The sequence below is a fragment of the Hibiscus syriacus genome, unplaced genomic scaffold (genome assembly GCF_006381635.1).
Source record: "Hibiscus syriacus cultivar Baekdansim isolate YM2019G1 unplaced genomic scaffold, ASM638163v2 tig00110387_pilon, whole genome shotgun sequence".
In the NCBI taxonomy this organism is placed as follows: Eukaryota; Viridiplantae; Streptophyta; class Magnoliopsida; order Malvales; family Malvaceae; genus Hibiscus; species Hibiscus syriacus.
In genome coordinates this window covers 5222102-5243264 of record NW_024062717.1, presented here as the reverse complement: position 1 = coordinate 5243264, position 21163 = coordinate 5222102, and the positions used below count along the sequence as shown (strand labels likewise).

Below are 21163 nucleotides of genomic sequence, written 5' to 3'. Positions count from 1 at the left end.
TTGTGGCTCTGTATACCAATTGTTATGACCCTACGAAAGAAGAAGAACAATCGAAGGAAATAGAGGAAGGGAGATTAAAGGAGAGGAGAAAGGGATTTCAAGAAGACTGAGTTTTCATTCATTCCAATCATACCGTAAGCCTTACCTAGTACATTGCTTATATATTTACATTGTAACAACCCATTTACCAGCTGGCAATACAGTTGTCCAAACAGTTAGATTCCCTTGCAGGTGTTGTTGGTGCTGTTGGCGTGACTTCCTTCACTGCTGGCAACACCCCTCCCCTTAATTGAAATCCCTAACCCTATTTCCAATTTCCCTAATTCTCCTCCGTCTTCTCCTCCGTCTTCTCCGATTAATGAATATCTCATGATCATGACAGAATTGCTCTGATGTGTGTATCCTAGATAACAATATCATAGAAGAATTGAATTTTCTTATAAGCAATTATTAGCCAATACCTTGGAGGCTTGGGTAACCACATTCTCTTCCATTTTATGTCTAGTTTCTGCAAGTTGAGTCATTAATATCAAAGATTCAGAATTCTAGCTTGGACATATTCCATTTTAAGTCTTCCAATCAACATCTTCCTTATGAATTGAGTTCATCTTCCCTTGAGGTAATTTACTACCCAAAATCATTGAAGTTAATGAAAGCCTGTAATTGTTTTTTGAAGTATAACTATCATATTCTTTCTATGGCAACCAAAGGAATTTATTGAGATGAGAAGTCATGTTTTGGAGGGTCAATGACATCTAACCTATAAAGTTTTAGGCTGTGAGAAAATATAGATATCATTTTGATTTGATTTGAAGAGGTATCCCCATTTCAGGATGTCAATTGGTATGATTGATCACAACACTACTTGAAGAAAATTAAGCAAGTGGGAGATGAACAAACATCGTCCATCATTGAGGAAGCCATAAAGGATCGATTGGATAACTCTGGACCAAGGGCAGAAATATTAGTGATAATTGCTGAGAGATTGAGCTTGAATTCAAATCAGGAGATTCTGATAGAGGCTGTGGCCCTTGAAAAGTTGAAGGAGTATGCTGATCAAGCTGATAAAACTGCAGAAGTTTAGTATATTGATAAACTTATTACTCTTGTAACTCGCATGCATCATCGCATTGTCTTAGTAAAACAGTCTCAGACCAGCAGCCCTGTTCTCATACCTTCTGATTTCATCTGCCCCATTTCGCTAGAGCTAATGACTGAGCCAGTGATTGTGGCATCAAGAAAAACCTATGAGCATGCTTTCATCAAAAAATGGATTGATCTTGGGCTCACTATGTGCTCCAAGACACGACAGAAGTTGACTCATCCCAATCTTATACCTAATTACACTGTTAAGGCACTAATTACAAACTGGTGTGAGTCAAACAATGTGAAGTTGCCTGATCTGATGAAGTCGAGTATGAATTAGCCCGATCCACTTCTTGTGCGTGCAACTTCTGGCTTGCCAAAGGATTCAAATAGCTTTCTAAATTCTAGAAGCAACCATCCAAAGAGAGTGACATTACAATTCAATAGTCCTCTTGCAATAAGCCTTCTAAGCATGGAACGGGTCATATAGCATCCGTGTTAGGATCAGTTGGATTGAGTTCATATCTAGATTCTAGTGAAACCTAGTCTAAAATCTTTGGTGTGCCCAAGTGTATTGCCATATATTAAGCGATGGAGAGAGCGAGAGAGCAGATATTCTGAAGGCAAAGACGGAGAGGTTCATGGAGGGGGTACTTGGTCTGCGTTCGTTGATTATCTTAGTAGAAGAGTGAGCAGAAGAACATTAGGGGAACTTTTTAGTTATCATGGAAAAGTTATTAGGGTGTTTATTCCTTTTATTAATAACAGACCAAAATACAAGGATTGTACGTTTGCATTTGTCCATTTTTCTAGCAAGAAGGATCTGTGCAATGCGGTGGAGAAAATGAACAATGTCAGGATTGATGGGAAGATAATTTCTGTTTCAGTAGCTAAATATGACAAGTTAGCTGGGATGAAGAATCGTCAAGGGAATACTGAGGAGGGCTTCAAAAGGGTAGAAAAAGGAGAGTGGAAGGGCAGTCGAATGGCTTCTTCAGCGCAAGTGAATGAGAAAATGGAACGAATGAACAAGTTCAATGATGGAAAAACTTATAGAGACATTGTGGTTGGGGTGAAAAAAGTTTCAGGAGGTCATCAAGTAAACAGTCAAAAGAATACACAGGAAGAGAAGAAATCTTTGGATGTCTTTATTCCGATGGAAGAGAGATTATGGTTGAAATCTTCACTTACTGGCATTTGCAAAGATATTTTTGAAGTAGAATTTGTGCAGAAAGCCTTACGAAATGAGGGCTTCAAAGTTAAGGTGATAAGGTGGGGATGTGCGAAGAATGCGTGTCTGGTGGTGTTTCAGTCGGTTGATGAGAGAAGAATTGCAATGGAAGAAAAATGGGAAGCTTTAACGTTCTGGTTTGATATATTGGAGCCGGTGGTAGAGGAGGGGGGTACCCATTAGCTTATTGTGCGATTTCAATAATTGGTGTCCCATTAAATTGTTGGTCGGTCCCGTTCTTTACTAGCTTAGCATCCAAATGGGGTAAGGTTGTAAAAATCCAAGATCAAACTGCGCATAGAGTGGATTGCAGAGTGGCGCAGTTGCTACTAAGGGTTGAGAGTCCTTTTGACATTCCAAATCAAACCATCATCACTACGTATGGGAGAAAATTCATGATTAAAATTAAAGTTGATGGTGCTGAGGAATTTTTCCCAGAATTATCAGATATGGAGATAGAAGAAGCTGCAGAGAATCCATGGGAGGAAAGCTCTTCGGAATGGAACAATGAAGACGTACAGATTCGGCAAGAAGAGCAGGAGGCAGTTCAGGAGTTGTCAGTAACCAAAAATAGGATTGAGTATGGGGTTAGAAGTTCTCAACATGGCAAAAACACAACTACCGAGGGAGGTTTGAATTTAAACATAGGAAGGGAAAATACAATTGACTTGTGCAAAGAAGTGACAGAAGTAGGTGATGTCTCTACACAGCGGGATAAGTCAGAAGAAATTAATGAGGGGAGAGAAAATGAGAAAAGTTAGGGAGATGTCCTTAGAGAGCATGATATAGTTGACTGCGAAAATGGGCCTATTAGGGGCCCGGTTTTAAATTTCAGGAGTGGGCTGGAGCAAGAGGAGGAGAGTCTAAGCAAGGGTGACTGTTTCGAAATAACAGAAAATAATGTTATGCAAGGGCAAACTTCTGTGCAAGTGGGATCTGTTTCCCTGACCTCCAAAAGGAATTCGGGGACTGTATATGGGAGTAAATTGAGAAGGGGCATATACAAACATGTTTATTCAAGATCTAGGTCAAGGGGAACTAGGAGCTGTTTAGGTACAAGTTTGGATTATGTAAATAGCAATGAGGAGGAGGAGGGGACAGAGGCATTAAAGAGCTGGAATGTTAGTAAATTGTTGGGGGTCACATTTAGAGGGGGAAAAAAAGCTTTTATGAACAGAGCAATTCCACTGATTAAGGAGATAGGAGTATATGGGGGAAATTAAGGGGTGATGGTTTACAAGGTTTTGATAGGATATAGATGATTAGTTGGAATTTATTGACTTGGAATGTTAGAGGTTTGGGTAGGAGGATAAAGGCTAGAGCTGTAAGGAGGATTGTTGATAAGATAAAGCCTTTAATTTTTTTCATTCAGGAATCGAAAAAGGAAGTGTTGACCCCGTCGGTTGTGAGGAAAATGGGAGGTAATTTGTTGACAGCATCGGTAATTTCAGCATCTGAAGGTTCTGCTGGAGGTTTGATTACTTTGTGGAATGAGGTAGAGTGTAAGGTTATAGAGGAGGTCATCCATAGGAGATATGTAGCAGTTAAAGGTATTATTGATGAGGCACAAGGAGCATGTTGGTTCATAAATGTGTATGGTCCTAGTGTTGATTCAGAAAAGGAGGCATTTTTTGGGGAGCTGTTATCATTCTTAGAGAATATAGACTGTCCAATGTGTCTAGGAGGAGATTTCAATGTGGTAATGTCACAGGAAGAGAAGATCGGAGGTGCAGTTAACTTAGCTACAATGTTTGCTTTCAAAGATTTTGTGAGCAAAGCTAATCTTCTGGATTTGCCTATGGTTGGAGGCAGATTTACATGGTGCAACAATAGAGATATCCCAACTTATGAGCGGCTAGATCGATTCCTAGTGGACCAAATTTTTTTATCTTTGTTTCCTATGATCTCTCAAAGACTCCTTGAAAGGTCTGTTTCTGACCATAACAACATCTTGCTGGAAAATAGGGGCTGGAATTGGGGCCCTAAACCTTTCAAATTGTTTAATTATGTCTTGGAAGAGGATGAGTTTTGTAAGATGATGGAAGGAGAACTTGTCAAGCTTTGTGATGTGGAGAATAGGCAACCAATCTCTAGTGTACTAAAAGGAGTGCAAGGAGCAGTGAAGAAATGGTCTGGGAAGGGCTATCTTGAGATTCCTGGGAAAATAAATAGGTTGGAAAAAGAAATTCAGGTGATGGAACTTAATTTGCAGCAAGGTCTCTCCCTGGTGTCTATGAAGAACCTAGTGGTAGCAAAGAAATAGCTGTGGGACTTGTATAAAAAAGACGAACTGATTTGGTTTCAAAAGTCAAGATTGAAGTGGAATTTGAATGGGGATAAAAACACCAGATTTTTCCATCAGTGTGCAAGAGGTAGAGGGAGGAGAAATAACATCAAATCCATCAAAGTTGATAATGAAGACATTTCAGATCCAAATCTAATTAAAGATTCGGTGGTTCACTTTTTCAAGGGGTTGTTAAACCAAGATAATACATTGGAAGTTGAAGAACTGGACTTGGATTTTTTAAAGCATTCGGAATAGCAGAGTATGGCCCTCGAGAAGCCTTTCTCCGAAGAGGAAATTTGGGGTGTAATCGCTAATTCGGATAGTAACAAAGCACCTGGTCCTGATTGACTGAATTTAGGCTTTTTTAAGAAGTTTTGGCCAAATCTGAAGGAAGTTTTGCTGCTGTTTTTTAAGGAATTTTATGAGGGTAAGAAATGGGACATAGAAACAAACCACTCTTTCCTCTCTCTTATTCCAAAGAGGGACAATTCGGAGGGGCTTGAAGATTTTAGGCCTATTAGTCTTGTTGGGGGTTTCTACAAAATTCTTTCAAAAGTTCTAGCTAGAAGGTTAAGCTTGTGTATTAATGATGTTATTAGTCCATCACAATTCGCATTTATTCCGGGGAGACATATTTTAGATTGTGCGTTTATAGCAAATGAAGGCATTGATTGCTGGAGGAAAAAAGGATTGAAGGGAGTTGTCTTTAAGGTGGACTTCAAAAGAGCTTTTGATTCGGTTGATTGGAAGATTTTGTTGAAAATAATGAGTAAAATGGGATTTGGAGCTAGATGGAGTTCTTGGATGTATAAATGTGTTTCAACAGCTTCTATTTCAGTCTTGGTAAATGGCACTCCTACGGAGAAAATCAACATTACTAGAGGTCTAAGGCAGGGCTGCTCGTTATCCCCTTTGTTGTTTAATTTGGGAGGGGAATTGCTACATTTAATGTTGGTGAAAGCAGTGAACAAGGGGCTTTTCTCGGGTTTTCAATTAGGCTTTAATTATCGTTCTTTCATGCTATCTCATTTGTAATTCGCGGATGACTTAATAATTTTTAGTAAGGCTTCTAGGACTTGGTGAATATTAGGAGGGTGCTTCTAATTTATGAACTGCTGGTGGGTTTGAAGTTGAATTTGTCCAAGAGTAGAATTTTTGGAATTAACGTGGGAGAGGAGTTAGTTTCATGGGCAAAGGAAATAGGGTGTGTAAAGGGAGTTTTCCGTCGGAGTATTTAGGTCTTCTATTGGGGGCCAAGAGGAATTCCTTTTCCATGTGGGAATCGGTAGTTCAAAAATTTTATAAGAGTTTGGCTGGTTGGAAGGCCAAGTCTTTATCTCTGGCTGGAAGGGCTGTCTTGGTCAAATCTGTTTTGTGCTCTCTTCCAATATACTACCTTTCTATTTTTCGAATCCCTAGTAGCGTTCTCAACAAATTAAACTCTATCATGGCATCGTTTTTATGGGGGGGAGCATCAGAGAAAAAGAACATTCATTGGATTAAGTGGGATTTGGTGTGTAAGCCTAAGAAGTTGGGGGGTTTAGGGATCCCGAATCTGTTGTTATTAAACAGGGCTCTTTTGGAGAAATGGGTGTGGAAATTTGCTGCAGAGAAAAACTCTTGGTGGAAATCTGTTTTATGCTGTGTCTACAATTTGGATCCTAATTCTTTGATGATTCGGAATTCTTGGACAGCTCGTACTTCTTGGATTTGGAGAGGAATTGTTAAGAATTTCTTCTCATGTGATGCATTTGGGGACTGTTTTAGGAGAAATTTGTGTGTTAGAGCAGGAAATGGAGAAACAGTTAAGTTTTGGCATGATGTTTGGTTGGGTTCGGTTCCTCTTAAAGATAGGTTTCCAAGGTTATTTGCTCTTTCGAATAATAAAGAGGGTAAGGTTGCAGAATTCAGATTGCATTCTGATGCGGGTGAGATATTCAAACGAGAAGGAATTTGGTAGATTGGGAGGTTGAACAGTGGCTGCAAATTATTTCTCTGTTGAACAACTCTTCTTTGTCCCTAATTGAGGAAGATTGTTGGATTTGGTTGGGAAATGGAGAGGAATTGTTTACAGCAAAATCATGTGTGAATGCTTATTTTGATAGAAAAGGTAATGTTGAATTAGAAAGCAATTGGGAAAGATATATTTGGAAAGGAATAGCTCCACCTCGTGTGGAATCTTTCGTTTGGCAACTTGTTCATCATAGAGTAGCGGTGAAAGAGGAACTGCTGAAGAGAGGAGTAACTGGGGTTGAAGACTCTGTCTGCCCTATGTGCAGGAAGTTTAATGAGTCGGTCGCTCATTTGTTTCTTCACTGCGAAGTGGTATGGGCCTTGTGGGCTAAGTTTTTAAATTTATGGAATGTTTTCTTTGTGGTTCCTGGTTCGTTGATGGATTTCTTTATGGCCTGGGATGATCTAGTGCCACGATCTCACATATGGAAGTTTATTCCAAGAGCAGTATTGTGGTCTGTTTGGAAATGTAGGAATGAAGTGATTTTTCAGAATGGGAAGGTTGATCCAGTGTTGTTGTTCTTCATTACACGTTTCAGAACTGTTTCTTGGTTTGAAACATCAGTTAAGGATGTTCACTTTCATTTCGATTCTTTGATGGGTGATTTAAAACTTGCAGATCAACTGGGCAATTCGCATAAGAAGAATCTTCCTTCTTCCAGGTGGAGTCCTCCTCCGGAAGGGTTTTTAAAAGTAAACGTTGATGGTGTAATGGTTAAAGATTGGGATAAGGGTGGTATAGGTGGCTTGATTAGGGATGGCAGCGGGTTGGTGCTTGGGTCTTTTTCAGAGAAGGTTGGGGGAGGTCCTCCTCTGCTCGCGGAGCTTTTGGCTATTAAAAGAGGGTTGATTCTTATTGAGGAAGTTGAAACTGATTTCTATTCAAAACAGAGGTTTATTTTGGAATCAGACTCTTCAAATGCTCTGAAGTGGATTAATAATCCGATCCTTAGTTCTACTTTGTTTCAATCCTTGGTAACGGATATAGCTTCTACTGTGGAGATGAAGGGTATTATCACAAGGCATATCTCGAGAGCAGCTAATTGGGAAGCTGATGAATTAGCCAAAGCTGGCATAGGCTGATTTTAGTTGTGTAACTGTTAAGGTGTTGTCTTGGTTGTTACTATTAAAAGTGTATTAGGGTGTTTTATGCTTTCAGAATTATGGTTGTTTTGTTGTGTAAGAAGTTGTTGTTGTAGAGATGTGGAGGTGTATTATTGTTCCTATTAATAAAAGTTAGAGGCACTCTTTCCCTCCTTTTAATGTCCTTCATGTTATGTTTGTAACATGGAGGATAAGAAGGGGGGGTTTTAATGAGGCCTTATTCTATCAAAAAAAAAAAAGAGAAGCAACCATCCAATGTCTCCCAAATTACAGTCTACTAGTAAATCTGGTAAGAGCTTAATCACATCCAGTGCAATTCATTGAGAGGGATCCATCCTAATACATTGTCAATCAGTGATAATTGGCTAAAAGCATTCTCCAATTCTTTCATTCCATGATTTATACTTGAACAAATATATGCAGATTTTTATTGGAGGTTTATTGAGTCTCATTTCCTTTCACTCTTTCTTTTGTTTCTCTACCCTTTCTTTCCTTTCTTATATGCTCAATGATGATACTGAGATGTCTCTTTGCATTTTCTTTCCTCTCCTTTTCTGAAAATGAATAGACATATTGATGTAAGGCGAATCTACACGCTTTGATGAATAGAGTAGATAGCCTTATTGTGTCCCGATCTAGGATTGACAAGTACTGATGTCCTTGAATTTATAAGTTTGGGCTGCAAAATAAGATAAGAAAAGAATGATTAATAATGGAATTAATAAAGGGGATAATAATATAAGTAATGAAAATAAATAATAAGAATGAAATGAAATAAAGAAAGGATAGAGATGGCTGCGGAATTGATGGTATTAATGGATGTTGTTGATGGTGGCAATGATGAAATGGAGATGGTGTTGATTTGTATCTCAAACTCGCCAAAGATGAAATAATGCTAACGAGCACAATCCCGATCTTCACAAACTTGTTTGAGGGGTGGTAATAGTGTCTTCAACCCACTAGGTAATAATCTAGGAATTTAGGAATCAAGTTGAAAAGAATGACGCCACAAGTATAAAAAATTATACTTGCTTAATCGATAAAGTTCACAAAGAACTTTGAAGAGAAATAACTCACAAGGGTATATTTTATATAAGAGATGAGATCATTACAAATGAAATGCACTAGCCTATTTATAGTTTTTCAAAGGGTTTAGGTCGAATAGATACATGATGGTTCGGCTATGGATGAAACCCCTTTGAAAATACATGATTTTAAAATGAAAATGCATGATTTTAATGAAAATACATGCTCTTGGCCGAATGGTAAGGTGTTGGTTCGGCCTAAGGATGTTTTGAATGCCTTTGGAAGTTATTTGGGCGCCAAAATGAAGAGGAAAGAGTCTTTGGCCGAATATGAAGCATCCCTTGGTGTTTTGGCGCCAATTTGATGTCACATGGAGTTCACATGCTTGAATGATGCACATGGCAGCCTACTTGAATGCACACGGGTCTTCTTGCAAGGCTTTGGTGAGGTTGCAACCATATGATGATGTCTTGAAGTCCATGGGCAGCCTAGAGATGAACTAGCTTCAAGGTAAGCTAGGTGAGTGTCTTGGTAGCTAACTAGGTGAGTTATAGCTTGATGAACTCAAGCTAGTTAGCTTTGGTCTTCTCAGCTCCTCAGCTACTCTCCCAGCTACTTTCAACTACCTTTAGTCCACTTTTCAACAATTTGGTCCAAAGCTCTCCAACTAGGTTCAGCTACATGCTAGCTCCTCCAGCTAAGTTAAAGCTCCTTAAGTGATGAAATGAGCTGCCATAACGTTCAAGAGCTAGTGTGAGCTGCTATGTTTATCCTTTTAGCTAACCAAGCTACCATAATATGCCTTGCTTTGTGTTTCACCTATAGGAATTAACAAACAAACCAAGTAAGCAATGTGTGAGCTCATTTAAGGTAAAATGCATGTTGTCGTGAGGTGTTTGAGTGATATAAGCTATGAATGATCATCTAGAAGCTAAGATAACATGTATATAAGCTAGATAAAAGGCATAGGACGTTCATGAGCTTTAATAAAACATATATGAGCTAGAAAATAGATGCATGCATGCAAATGAGCTAAAGAATCATGGATTTAAAGTTAGTGAGCTAATGTAAACATAACATGAGCTAGAATAACATGACATGAGTTAATGAATGAATGAATACATGTTGCCATGATATCTAAATGATATGCAAACATAATAAATGAATCTAAAACATATGTAAACATAATATAAAACTAAGTAAAGATGTGAAAACATATGTTATGCATGAAAATCATATAGTTGAAAGTGAATGATAACATATGATTATTCAAGCATAGTTTAAGATGTAAATGTATGCTCATAATAATATATAGTGCATAAATGAGTAAATATAATATAAAGTAAGGTATAACTCCCTTATATTGAGCATGATGAATCTTCAATGATGTGAGTGTGTAATGAAGAAAGTTGGTGCTAGACATGATCACATCATCCTCCCCTTCTTTTGGACGATTTGTCCTCAAATCGAATGGTGACTTCTCCAAATCGTTCACCCATTCATCGGTCATCTTTATGAACTGATCTTTATCAAAAATCACATCCCTTGAATAAGTTCCTTGAATGTCCATGACCTGAAAAAGGAAAGGAATCTCATAAGTAAGAGAATGATTAATGATAAATAAGTGAAAGAAGTACTCCCTTTCTATGTTTGTTGGATGGTCAAGAGTCATGTCCTTTGAAGACATATTATCTTTAATGATCATATCTCTTGGTACCCAAAAGACATATTGTTTGGTTCTTCAAAAGTCATGTCCATTGAATAAAAAGTTATAGCTTTTGGCACTTGAAAAGATAATTCTCTTAAGCTTCCATGGATCATGCCTCTTGGTTCCTCCATATGACAAGTTGTGTCCTTTGAATCATCCTTCATGCTTGATGCATCAATGTTGGGTAGGATAATCCCATGTATATGAATTGATTTCCTGCAAATTAAATCAAAGTTAGAATATGAGAAATTATAAACAAAATGAATGGAAAAATCAAACCAAGTGGATGTTTAATGGGAGTTGGTTGCTTAATGAGGAAGAACTCCATTGGTTGTTGAAATCCCTTCAATATGTGTAGTGTATTTGGAATGTCAACGGCTGTTACTCTTGGCATTTCAAGTGACACTTCTTTTGAAATATCAAGAGACATGTTTTGTGGATCACCAAAAGTCACATCTTTTAGTCCTCCAAAAGCCATGATTCTTGATTTATCTCCTTGAAAAGATATGTCCCTTGAATGGTCCTGCAAAACAAAAGGAATGATAGGAGAAGAAAGGTTAGATAAAAGTTGTTCTTCACTCTCCTCTTTTTCTCCAAATTCATTATTCTCATTTTCAACTCCAACATTTTCTACATCAATTCTCTTTTGTTCAACTTCAAAAAGCTTTTCTTCATTTGAATCTTCCTCCAAATGTTCTCCTTCAGTTGCATTATTTTTAAGTTGCCTTTTCATTGCTTCAATTCTCATTTTCAAATGAGTTTGATCTTCACTCACTCGGCTAGGAGATAATGGAGTCAAAATGAATTTTCTTTCATTATGGATGATTGAGTACCGATTTGTGAATCCATCATGGACAGTCCGTTTGTCAAATTGCCATGGCCTACCCCAAAATAAATGACTCGTACTCATAGGCACCACATCACATAGAATCTCGTCTTTGTATCTTCCGATTGAAAATGGCACAAGTACTTGTTCAGTGACCTTCATCTCTTCCTCATTGTTCAACCATTGCAATTCATATGGGCTGGAATGTTTAATCGTTGCAAGCCCCAATTTGTTCACCATGTATGTACTTGCAATGTTTGTACAACTTCCTCTGTCAATAAATACAAGACACACTTTACCATTTACATGGCAACGAGTGTGAAATGTGTTTGTTCTTTGCTGTTCATTCTCCAATGTTTGGAATGATGAAAGATCATAAGACATTGTTAGTAGAAAGAAAGAATAAAATTAAAACCTAACCAGCACGCTCTCAAAGCCTCACAATCTTCACTCCAAAGAAAATTAAGAGATCACTCCACTAAACATTCGTGTTTACTCTCGGGAATATAGTTTGTCTTTTAACAATTCTCCTTCTGATCTCACTCTCTCAATAGCCTTTTTGCACTCAATTTCTCTTGTTAAGTCCTTTGAGGAACTTACTCAAGATTATAACAAGTTAATTCTTTCCTTGTGTGCGTCGTGTCACGGACTTAATCGCTCAATAAGCCTCGTGCGGCCTTAGCTCCTTTTCGCCCCTCGCGATAGCTAAGTCAGCCTCACTCGAACTCGTGCTAGAGAAAGGATTGGCAAGGAAACAAAGAAGAAAGGAAAGAACTTAGAGAGAAAGCTTGTTGAATGCTTGAATGCTTACAACTCTTGGATGATTTACAAATGAGGATTCTACACCTATTTATAGCATCCCACCTCCTCAATGGACAGTGGAGATTGATTTGATCCTACGGTAGGGAGAGATTCTCTAGAATTCTCCATTATTTCCTACCTAACATGGAAGACTCTAGAATGCTTCTAGAATATGTACAAGTCTTGAGTGTTCTAGAATAATCTACACTATTCTATCAACCTCCAAGACCAAATGTGGCCCAACATAGCCAAAATAGCCCAAAGTGTGGGGAAAAGGCCCAATTTCGTGACATTCTCCCCCACCTATTCTGGCGTCGTCCTCGTCGCCTCGTACGCTTTGAGATGTTCTTCGAACTGCCACAAGTCTTCAGCTAGCTCCCATGTTGCCTCGGACTCTGGTAGCCCTTTCCACTTGATTAAATACTCGGTACGCGGTGGGACTCCTCTCTTGCGGACCGTCCTGCTTGTGAGCACCGTTTCCACCTCTTTGTCATAAGACTTGGTTACTACGGGAGGTGCTCGATGCGAATACCCTCGGCTTGGGTCTTCCTTGTCGGCATGATATGGCTTGAGCATACTTACATGGAAGACCGGATGAATCTTAAGTGTACTTGGCAAGTCTAAGCGATAAGACACTTTTCCCACCTTGGCAAGTACTTGGAATGGTCCCTCGTATCTCCGTATTAGTCCTTTGTGAACGCTTCGGAGGGCTTTGAATTGTTGTGGCAAAAGCTTCACAAAGACTAGGTCTCCAACGGAGAACTCTCGATGTCGCCTCTTCTCGTCCGCCCATTTCTTCATCTTCTTTCGTGCTTTCTCTAGACATGCGCGGGCGATGTCGGCGTTCTCCTCCCATGACTTAGCCATCTTGGCGGCCCCGGGACTCTTACCCTCGTCAAGTGGCATTGTCAATGTGTGCGGCGTGAGCGGTTGTTGTCCGGTCGCAAGCTCGAACGGACTCCGGCCTGTGGCTTCACTTCGCTGCAAGTTATAAGAGAATTGGGCGACGTCTAGCAATTTAGCCCAATCTCGCTGGTTAGCACTCACAAAGTGCCGCAAATAACACTCCAACAAGGAGTTCACCCGTTCGGTTTGCCCATCAGTTTGAGGGTGAAAGCTTGTGGAGAAATTTAACTCGGTGCCAAGGAGCTTGAACAATTCCGTCCAAAGGCGTCCGGTAAATCGAGGGTCTCGATCACTGATGATGCTCCTTGGTAGGCCCCAATACTTTACGACATTCTTGAAGAATGCTCGCGCGGCCTCCTCCGCAGTGCAATCCTTGGGGCATGGTATGAAAGTCCCATACTTAGAAAATCGGTCCACGACGACCATGATCGAACCGTATCCCTCGGACTTGGGTAATGCACTAATGAAATCTAAGGTGATCGCATCCCAAGGTCTTTGGGGAACTGGTAAAGGTTCCAGTAATCCCGTCGGCTGTCGGTTCTCCACTTTGTCTTGTTGGCACACAAGACAAGTCTTCACGTAAAGCTCCACGCTATCCTTCATATGGGGCCAAAAGTAAGCCGTCTCTAGCAATGCCATAGTGCGCTTTTGACCCGGATGACCAGCCCACTTGGTGTCGTGACACTCTTTGACAAGATCTCGCCTTAAATTATCCCACTTTGGAACATAGATTCGTCGTCCCTTGGTGTAGAGTAGACCGTCCTCTACCCAAAACCGTTGGGTTTTGCCATCGCTAGCCAGCTTTACTAATTCTCTTGCCATTGGATCTTGCTCAAGGCCCTCCTTGATGCGTTCCAACACGGTTCCCTTGGCTAAAGAGATCGCGGCGAGCTCCGCCTTTCGACTTAAGGCATCGGCTACAACGTTGGCTTTGCCCGGCTTATATTCCAACGTGTAGTCGAACTCGGCTAGGAAGTCTTGCCACCTAGCTTGTTTTGGTGATAGCTTCTTCTGGGTCTGAAAGTAACTCGTCGCCACGTTGTCGGTCTTGATGGTGAAGTGCGCACCGAGTAAGTAATGTCTCCATACCCGCAAGCAATGGATGATGGCTGTCATCTCCTTCTCTTGCACTGTGTACCGCCTCTCGGTGTCATTCAGCTTGCGGCTCTCAAATGCTATCGGATGTCCCTCTTGCATTAATACTCCCCCGATAGCGAAGTCGGATGCATCGGTATGCACCTCGAACGGCATGGTAAAGTCGGGTAAGGCCAAGACAGGTTCTTGGCTAACTGCTGCCTTCAGGTTCTCAAAGGCCTTTTGACATTGTTCGGACCACTCCCATGCCTTCCCCTTCTTGAGTAGGTCCGTTAATGGTGATGCTCGCGCCGAGTAACCCTGTATAAACCGGCGATAATAATTTACTAGACCAAGGAAGGACCTCATCTCACTTACCTTGGTCGGCGGTTCCCACTCGGTTATGGCCTTGATTTTGTTCCTGTCCATTAATAGCTTCCCGTGGCCGATTACATGCCCAAGGAAGTGTACCTCCTCGGTGGCAAACGTGCACTTTTCCTTCTTGACGTACAGCTCGTTTTCTCGAAGTATCTTGAACACAATCCTCAAGTGGTCTACATGTTCTCTGATGGAGTTACTGTATACCACGATATCGTCCAAGTACACCACCATGAACTGGTCCAAGTACGGTTGGAAGAGCTTGTTCATGAGCGTGCAAAACGTCGCCGGTGCATTGGTTAGACCAAAGGGCATGACTAACCACTCGTACGATCCGTATCGGGTGATGCATGCGGTCTTTGGCTCGTCGCCTTCTGCTATTCGAACTTGGTAGTAGCCCTTTTGCAAGTCCATCTTTGTGTACACCTTGGCTCCTCCAAGTCTGTCAAATAAATCGGCAATCAAAGGGATCGGGTAGCGATTTTTAATGGTTACCTTGTTAAGTGCTCGATAATCGACGCACATGCGCAATGACCCATCGTGCTTCTTTTGGAAGAGTACCGGTGCGCCATACGGTGCCTTCGAAGGTCGAATCATTCCCATATCGACTAGCTCCTTGAGTTGCTTTCGAAGTTCCTCAAGTTCGGGTGGGGCCATTCGGTAGGGTGCCAGGGCAGGCGGCTTGGCACCGGGTTCCAACTCGATCTTGTGATCCACCTCACGCCTCGGTGGAAGTTTATTTGGTAACTCGGGCGGCATCACGTCCTTGTTCTCCTCTAAGACTTCACGGATGATCAATGGTAGGTCATCCGTTTTCTCGATCTCGTCATCTTCCTTTAGCATGGCCAAATAAGTAATGTCCCCTTTCTTGATGCCTTTACCAAGTTGTATGGCCGAGAGTTGTGTGGCATCTCGACCTTGCTCTTTCGGTGCCTCGACCGTGGGGATCATGCAAGGAGACCCTTTCTCCAAGATGCAAACAGAACTAAAGGAGGGCATAGGGATAGCGGTTACCTGTCGGAGAAAGTCTAACCCCAAAACGACCTTAAAGTCATCCATGGGAATGACAGAAAAGTTCACTTGGCCCTTCCAAGTGCCTAAGCGTAGCTCGACCCCTCGTGCCACGCCATGGAGTGGTACAGCTTGTGTGTTTACCGTCTTGAGCCATCCTGTGCTCCCAGTGTACTTTAGGCCCAAACGGTTGGCTTCGTCTTTAGACACGAAATTGTGGGTAGCTCCTGTGTCCACCATGGCTCTTGTCGGCTTCTCGTTGATCACCACTTCTACATACATGAGCCCATTACTCGATGTTGGTGTCAATGGCTTGGCCTTCAAGGCGTTTAGAACTTGGAGTGACCCCATCTCGGCTTGAGACTCTGTGTCTTGACGATCGACGATGGCAGACAATGAACCAAGTTTGGGACAGCTACTCATCGGATGCGGTCCTTTACACAAGAAACATCCTCCTTTGGGAACGAAGGCCTTTTTCTTCTCTTCATAGTCCCTTCGCCCCGGACGTCGATCACGATCTCCCTCTTTAGCTTGTGGCCTTCGGTGATCTCGGTCTCGGTTGCCTTGGTAATTCTCCCGCCGTTCTCCCCCACCTTTGGCTGGATACTTATCTTTATTTTTCGTTGCATTGGTGTGGGAGCAGGGTTGGAAGTCGACGAGTGACTCGGCGATGGCAATGGCCTCATCAACCGTTTTAATGTCCCGACGGTGCATCTCTTGCTTGGCCCATCCTTGTAGTCCGTCAATGAAGTAGAACAAGAGATCTTCTTCGGACATATTGGGAATTTGAAGCATAAGGGTTGTGAATTCTTTCACATAGTCCCGCATAATACCCCGTTGCTTCAACTCCCGCAATTTCTTGCGAGCCTCGTAGACCACATTCTCAGGATAGAAGTGCTTCTTGAGTTCTTTCTTGAACTCATCCCACGTATCTACCCGACAAGCTCCTCGCTCAATGTCGGCATGTTTCCTACGCCACCATAACATAGCAGTATCGGAAAGATATAAGGCAGCGGTCTTTACCTTGGCGGCCTCGTCGTTAAGGCCGATTCCCTCAAAGTATTGCTCCAGCCGCCATAGGTAGTTTTCGACTTCCTTGGCGTCCCTTGTCCCGTTAAACCCTTGCGGCTTGGGGCACTCGACCCTCGGGGTGGAGACATGGTTAGCACCCCCGCTAACGGCGGCTCTCTTGCAGAGCGTCAAGTCCTCCCGCATCCCCTCGATGCTTTCACGGACGGCTTGGATCATATCCTCTAGTTGTATGAACCGAGCTTCCACCTCGTTGTTGGTCTCTTCGGCATTTCCTTTGAGTGTGTCAACTTGCTCCAAGACATGATCCTCCAACGTCTTGAAGTCGTGCTGGACCCTCTCCAGCTTCTCGCCAAACTCTGCCACCATCGGTTCTATGGAAGCGCTCTCGCGAGCCTTACTTTGGTCCCTCTTCTTATTCTTGTTGTTGGGTGCAGCTTCTCTTCCACGTTCCTCAGCAACAGTCGACTCGTTCGAATTTCCGGCCATTCCTACAATACACGTGCACGATATTGACGCCTAACCTGGCTCTGATACCAACTGTCACGGACTTAATCGCTCAATAAGCCTCGTGCGGCCTTAGCTCCTTTTCGCCCCTCGCGATAGCTAAGTCAGCCTCACTCGAACTCGTGCTAGAGAAAGGATTGGCAAGGAAACAAAGAAGAAAGGAAAGAACTTAGAGAGAAAGCTTGTTGAATGCTTAAATGCTTACAACTCTTGGATGATTTACAAATGAGGATTCTACACCTATTTATAGCATCCCACCTCCTCAATGGACAGTGGAGATTGATTTGATCCTACGGTAGGGAGAGATTCTCTAGAATTCTCCATTATTTCCTACCTAACATGGAAGACTCTAGAATGCTTCTAGAATATGTACAAGTCTTGAGTGTTCTAGAATAATCTACACTATTCTATCAACCTCCAAGACCAAATGTGGCCCAACATAGCCAAAATAGCCCAAAGTGTGGGGAAAAGGCCCAATTTCGTGACAGTCGGCTGCAAATAGGTTAGGGTACAAAGAGTAGAAAAAAAAATGGAAAGGTAGAAGAAAGGATTCAAAGGTATTAAAAGAAAGAAATGGTTGAAGACAAGGAAAATGAAAGGATAGAAAAAGGAAGAGGTGACTTACAATTCAAGAAACAACACTTACTGCAACCTTTCTCAAGAACTCATAGTGTAGATGGCCTCTTTGATGTTCTTGTAATGGTAGAGCACTTTTCCTTGGCTTGCTTTCTCTTTTGAATTTTTTTTTTATTCTTATTTTTGTCTTTTTCTTTCCTTTTTGCACTCCAAATTTGATGTAAGAGCCTTTTCTTCTGTTTTTCTTTTTTGCTTTGCACACCAATGACACTTTTGTTGTCAATCCAACTATGCTCTAATTACCGCTTGATGTAAGGCGAATCTACACGCTTTGATGAATAGAGTAGATAGCCTTATTGTGTCCCGATCTAGGATTGACAAGTACTGATGTCCTTGAATTTATAAGTTTGGGCTGTAAAATAAGATAAGAAAAGAATGATTAATAATGGAATTAATAAAGGGGATAGTAATATACGTAATGAAAATAAATAATAAGAATGAAATGAAATAAAGAAAGGGTAGAGATGGCTGCGGAATTGATGGTATTAATGGATGTTGTTGATGGTGGCAATGATGAAATGGAGATGGCTTTGATTTGTATCTCAAACTCGCCAAAGATGAAATAATGCTAACGAGCACAATCCCGGTCTTCACAAACTTGTTTGAGGGGTGGTGATAGTGTCTTCAACCCACTAGATAATAATCTAGGAATTTAGGAATCAAGTTGGAAAGAATGACGCCACAAGTATAAGAAATTATACTTGCTTAATCGATAAAGTTCACAAAGAACTTTGAAGAGAAATAACTCACAAGAGTATATTTTATATAAGAGATGAGATCATTACAAATGAAATGCACTAGCATATTTATAGTTTTTCAAAGGGTTTAGGTTGAATAGATACATGATGGTTCGGCTATGGATGAAACCCCTTTGAAAATACATGATTTTTAAATGAAAATACATGATTTTAATGAAGATACATGCTCTTGGCCGAATGGTAAGGTGTTGGTTCGGCCTAAGGATGTTTTGAATGCCTTTGGAAGTTATTTGGGCGCCAAAATGAAGAGGAAAGAGTCTTTGGCCGAATAGGAAGCATCCCTTGGTGTTTTGGCGCCAATTTGATGTCACATGGAGTGCACGTGCTTGAATGATGCACATGGCAGCCTACTTGAATGCACATGGGTCTTCTTGCAAGGCTTTGGTGAGGTTGCAACCATATGATGATGTCTTGAAGTCCATGGGCAGCCTAGAGATGAACTAGCTTCAAGGTAAGCTAGGTGAGTGTCTTGGTAGCTAACTAGGTGAGTTATAGCTTGATGAACTCAAGCTAGTTAGCTTTGGTCTTCTCAGCTCCTCAGCTACTCTCCCAGCTACTTCCAACTACCTTTAGTCCACTTTTCAACAATTTGGTCCAAAGCTCTCCTCCAACTAGGTTCAGCTACATGCTAGCTCCTCCAGCTAAGTTAAAGCTCCTTAAGTGATGAAATGAGCTGCCATAACGTTCAAGAGCTAGTGTGAGCTGCTATGTTTATCCTTTTAGCTAACCAAGCTACCATAATATGCCTTGCTTTGTGTTTCACCTATAGGAATTAACAAACAAACCAAGTAAGCAATGTGTGAGCTCATTTAAGGTAAAATGCATGCTGTCGTGAGGTGTTTGAGTGATATAAGCTATGAATGATCATCTAGAAGCTAAGATAACATGTATATAAGCTAGATAAAAGGCATAGGACGTTCATGAGCTTTAATAAAACATATATGAGCTAGAAAATAGATGCATGCATGCAAATGAGCTAAAGAATCATGGATTTAAAGTTAGTGAGCTAATGTAAACATAACATGAGCTAGAATAACATGATATGAGTTAATGAATGAATGAATGAATACATGCTGCCATGATATCTAAATGATATGCAAACATAATAAATGAATCTAAAACATATGTAAACATAATATAAAGCTAAGTAAAAATGTGAAAACATATGTTATGCATGAAAATCATATAGTTGCAAGTGAATGATAACATATGATTATTCAAGCATAGTTTAAGATGTAAATGTATGCTCATAATAATATATAGTGCATAAATGAGTAAATATAATATAAAGTAAGGTATAACTCCCTTATATTGAGCATGATGAATCTTCAATGATGTGAGTGTGTCATGAAGAAAGTTGGTGCTAGACATGATCACATCACATATAGGAGGGTGGCCTTTACATGGAAACAACTGACTCCCCTGCCCTCCAATTCTGAAACAAAATCAAGAATGGGAAGATAAAATGATAAACCTAGATAAAATCTTGGCTAACATGGTCGGTGGATAGTATCATGAACTTTAAGAGGGTATTTTTACCTTGAAGTTCCTGACATGCTGGAGTTGGTGAAAACCATAATGATTCCAAAAGTTTTTAAAACCTTATACTTTATGAAATTTTTGCCTAAATCTTGTCACCTCAAAGCAGTAACATTAGTTTATTTGTTTTATATTTCACAAGTGACTAAATCCCGATGAATTGATTATATCTTTTGGACAAATAAATCATAGTTTCATATGTTTCATGTTGTGCATGGTAGTTACCTATAATTATTTCAGTTTTCCACCCGCTGCTGCTCTTTCTCACTTGTGGTCTTCCTTGATATTTTTTTTGAAGCAGATCATACGGGAATGTCTTTGTTAGAAAAACTTCTTAGAAACATTTCTTTATTTTTCAATTTGTCCTCTCTTGAGAACATTAACTGAGAACCAGTTCAGAAGTACTACCAGAGAATAGAAGAGATATTAAAGTTGTTGAAGCCCATAATTCTTGAAGAAATCTTTGATTCTAAAATTACTTCTGATGAAGTGCTTACCAAGGCATTTGAAGAAACATGTCTCTCTGTAGAAGAACTGTGAGAGCAATTTGAAAGCTAGCAACCCCTTTTGAGTAAAGTTTACTTTGTAAGTTACCAATTATATTTTCAGTTTGCTACTTTATTTTGCAATTTTGTTGTAGTTGTAGCTAAGAAAAGCACCTAAACTAACCTTTTTGGCATTGGAATGCACCCAATATGATGAAGCTTTGATCAGTTACTCTCGGCATCATTAGTATTTCCTTTCGTGATGCTTCTTGTTGATTATTGTTTGTACAATAACTAATCAGACGTATGTTCTACTCATTTGGACAGACATAATTTCATCATGTTTCTCATAAGAGTAATTATTAGAAACTGTAGCTTTTGGGATAAGTTTGTGCCCTATTTCCTGATTCTTGAATGTTTGATCATATTCAGGTGAGAATTGCTCTGATGTGTGTATTCTAGATAACAATATCATAGAAGAATTGAGTTTTCTTATAAGCAACTATTAACCAATACCTTGGAGGCTTGGGTAACCACCTTCTCTTCCATTTTATGTCTAGGTTCTGCAAGTTGAGTCATTAATATCAAAGATTCGGAATTCTAGCTTGGACATATTCCATATCAAGTCTTCCAATCAACATCTTCCTTATGAATTGAGTTCATCTTACCTTGAGGTAATTTACTACCCAAAATCATTGAAGTTAATTAAAGCCTGTAATTTTTTTTGAAGTATAACTATCATATTCTTTCTATGGCTA

General features: G+C 40.4%; 1 long non-coding RNA gene across 1 annotated transcript; it reads left to right on the top strand.

The window, feature by feature from the left end:
* Positions 1-22: 22 nt before the first annotated feature.
* On the top strand, positions 23-21073 carry LOC120122460. Its single transcript, XR_005516083.1, has 3 exons — positions 23-134; positions 20222-20505; positions 20966-21073. It is a non-coding gene; the product is annotated as an uncharacterized LOC120122460 (long non-coding RNA).
* The last annotated feature ends 90 nt before the right edge of the window (positions 21074-21163 follow it).